The sequence below is a fragment of the Malus domestica genome, chromosome 15 (assembly GCF_042453785.1).
Source record: "Malus domestica chromosome 15, GDT2T_hap1".
Lineage (NCBI taxonomy): Eukaryota > Viridiplantae > Streptophyta > Magnoliopsida > Rosales > Rosaceae > Malus > Malus domestica.
Genome location: NC_091675.1, coordinates 28,884,212 through 28,888,038, shown reverse-complemented (window position 1 = coordinate 28,888,038; position 3,827 = coordinate 28,884,212).

The window sequence follows — 3,827 nt, the reverse complement described above, 5'->3', positions numbered from 1 at the left end:
CGTAATGTATTTTAACAATCCAACTGTCTATCTTTTAGGTCTCCCAAAGATTATGTCCATAAAACATCACCCAAATCTAAAGCTTTATGACCGTTGGATTAAATGATAGTCGTTTAAGTGTTTCTCCAAATGTGATCATGTGCATTGGTTGTACATGACTCGGTAACGACATAAACATCAATATTGTAACCAAATATCAACGTTCTATTAACAAGGATGCATTTACATATCAATTTCAAATATCCTCCATATCAACAATATGTCAATATCTATAAAATATCGATGAAATATCTATTGAAAATGTACATTGTTAATATGAATTAATATTGAGTAGCAATATTGTCGTTCATGCTAAGAGGATTTTTACCACCTGGAAAAGTGGAAATAAAAATACTTAAAAATACTTGCAAGAGAACAAGGTAATTATAGTATCAACAACTCAAGCAAAGTAGTTCTCCTCAGAATTGAATATATATTGTGTATTTAAATTGATTCTTAATTAACCATTTAAATAAAATTTTGAAAAGTTTGATTCTATGACTTAAAATAATAAAAATAAATTTAATAAATACAATTTAAAGGATTCGGCAAAAGTAAAATAATTAAAACGAAAAGGTTTTTGAAAATCAAATTGTAAAAGCACCAAGGTTTTGCCGTCATCTTAATAATTTCACGTAGTTCTTCCAATTAGGGATGGGCAAGGCCAGGCCAGGCCCAATTTTGAAGGGACCAAACCAAACTCGGGTTTAAAAGAAACGGGCCGGGCCGGGGTGGTTACAACAAATTTTAATACAAGAACGAGACCTAACCCAGCCCTTTTGAAACGGGCCGATTCGAGCCTGGTCCACGAGTCCATTTTCATATTTTTCTTTTGGTCATGAACGACCTCGTTGAGGTCGTTTTCCACAGCACAGAAGGGGACCAAGCTCCCTCATTTTTCCCCATCTATCTTGCCTATCTTTCCCAATCCTATATCGAGGTCTCTGTCTCTTGACTTCGATTGACGACGATGGTACGAGGGTCCAGATTAGAATATGACTTAGATCGACGATAATGCAAGGCTCTAGATCGGTTTGATAACTCATATATTTCATAAATTTATACCATCCATTCCTAGTCTCTTTGTGATATTTTTGAGTTAAACTAGTTGCGTTTTACTCTCTTTTGTGTTAATGTGCAGTTAATTGTATTTTAGAGCCATTTGAGGGTAAATAAGGCAAAATGGTGCTGAAAAAGGAGAATTGAATAAGGATTTTGATGTAGAGAGAGATTCAAAGTGAACAATTGAATATGGTGATGAACGTCTAAAATATATGCTCCATTACTGGGATGTCTTGACATTTTATAACAGCCTCTTTAACCTTATAAAACAGAGAGTTTCAACCACTTTTAAAAAAGCTTCCCCTTGGGGTCGCCCAAAGCTCTCTCTCTTCTTTTTCTGTGGCCTTTCTTCCAGAAATAAAATCCTTTCTCCATTCACCATCTGCAGCCACCAAAGAAACCACGCAGCAGCGCTGTTCTTGGAGAAGTTCAACATCAGAATTGCTTTAAGGGGGTTTCTTCTATGAGCTTTAATTTCACTCATGTTGTTCTTGATATTTATATATTATGTAATCATGTTGTGTAATTAAGCTCATAGCTGGGGATTTCGATGTAGCCTTGCAAAACTATTCTATGTTATTAAGTTAAAGTATTCGATTCATCAATCTGTTTTCTTGTTTCATTCACTGATTTCATAGTTCAATTTGTTTGTTTATCTTAATGTTTGATCACCATTAGGGTTTCTTATAGATTATTTGATCAAGGTTATAGTACACATCATGCTTAATCTTGATAGACATGTGAATGAATGAAGATTGCTATGCATGCATCTTGCCATGTGATTTCTTTGGTTCTTGGAAGTTTTCTTGTTCTTAATGGATTCTTATTTGGTAATCTAAGTTGAACATAACAACTAGGTTGCAGATTATGAATACTTGATCACAACCACACATCAAATGGATGATCATAAATGAGTAAAAAGAACCCTAGTTGCATCTTAGAGAGTTGAATGTGTTTTGACTTAATTTTCAAGGAATTGGCTTGTAATGGTGAAATCGGTATCCCTAGTTCCATTCCCATTATTTCTGAATTAGCCTATCATTTAACTTTATCTTTCTTGCATTTTTAAGTTATTTTAGTGTCCAGTTCAAAAAGCTAAATTCAAGTTTTCATTTTCATTGTTTAGTTAGGGTTCACATAAAGCTAGTAATTTGTAGACTTCTAATCAGTCCCTGTGGTTTGACACCCTTACTTGTGCCATTATACTATCCTTATATTTGCACTTAGATGGAACACAACACGGTTCAGTAGAGATCTAATGCAGTTGACGCAATTAACGCAGTCGATTCGAGGGGTGGGAGGGAAAAGAGAGTGAGGAATGGGTAGTGCCATCAAGGAAGAGATAATGCGTGAACCAAAGATCTCAATGCCTGTGATAGGGTGGTGGTTGTTGCTACGGCGGTGATGGGATGATGATGGATCAGTGGTCTAGGTTTTCAGTGATATTGTCGAGGGAAATAAAGATGAGTATAAAAGATGAGATGAGTGTCGAAACTATGGAACTCGGGAGGGAGGGAGACTGGAAGGAGGACAATCAAGAAGATGGGTTGTCGTGGTGGTCGCCAGACTCGTGACAATGGTGATGTTCTGGGTGGTGAAGAAGATGATTGACAAAGACAGAGAGTGTGGGTGGAAGGGAGGAGACACAAAAGAGACTCAGGTTTGATTGAGACCTAGGGTAAAAATTAACATTTAAGATTGGATGATATTGTACGCTTTAATCTCGTCCGTCCATTACAATTACAAACGGGCCGGTCCGGGGCCTCGTTTTTAATATATCTAGACTCGGCCCGCCCCTAAAATGGCATTGCCCATCCCCGCCCTACCCTGTTTTCCCTCTTAAAAAATTAAAACCGACCTGTACCCGCCCCGAGCCTGGATTACTCGCCCCGACCTGTGATTCTTATACACTTTTGCCTGCCCCTACTTCCAATTACTTATGACTTACTCATTGATATTTTGAAGGTTGGGGTTTCCTAATTTATACTCTACTTGGATCCCTAATATAGAACGTATATTAAACATGCAAAGCTCATTAAGTTTTATGAAAACCCCTTGAAAAACCATGCATCCCTTAAGATGTGGTATTCATTCTAAGTGAAATTACAATTATTAACCACAAGAAGCCTTTACCAATTTCAGGGACAACCCTACAACCAAAATTGCATCAAGCATTAAGACAAATAGATAGTTTCAAACTCGGTGATTAATAATACAAAATGTTGATGCACAAAATCAGTGAGGACTTTGGTACAACAGAAAATGTTAAATTTGTGACATTCGCTAGATTGCTTCGGTCACTAGTGTGGATAAGTATGTAAATGGATAGAGACAGGGAAGCAAACACAAGATGTACGTGGTTCACCCAAATTGGCTATGTCTATGGAGTAGAGGAGTTCTCATTAATTGTGAAGGGTTTACACAAGTACATAGGTTCAAGCTCTCCTTTAGTGAGTACAAGTGAATGATTTAGTACAAATGATATTAGGAAATATTGTGAAAGAATGATCTCTATTTATAGAAGATAGTTTCTAGTTTTATTCTGACATTGACACGTGTCGTGTTGTGATAGGCTTCTGATGTTGACACGTGTCATGCTATGATAGGCTTCTGATGTCGACATGTGTTGCGCTGTGATTGGCCTCTTGGTTGGAGGGAAACTCTTCTGGGTCCTTGATGGTATAATGTTGACCGATGCTCAATAGTTTCGGGATTGGTTAAGTATG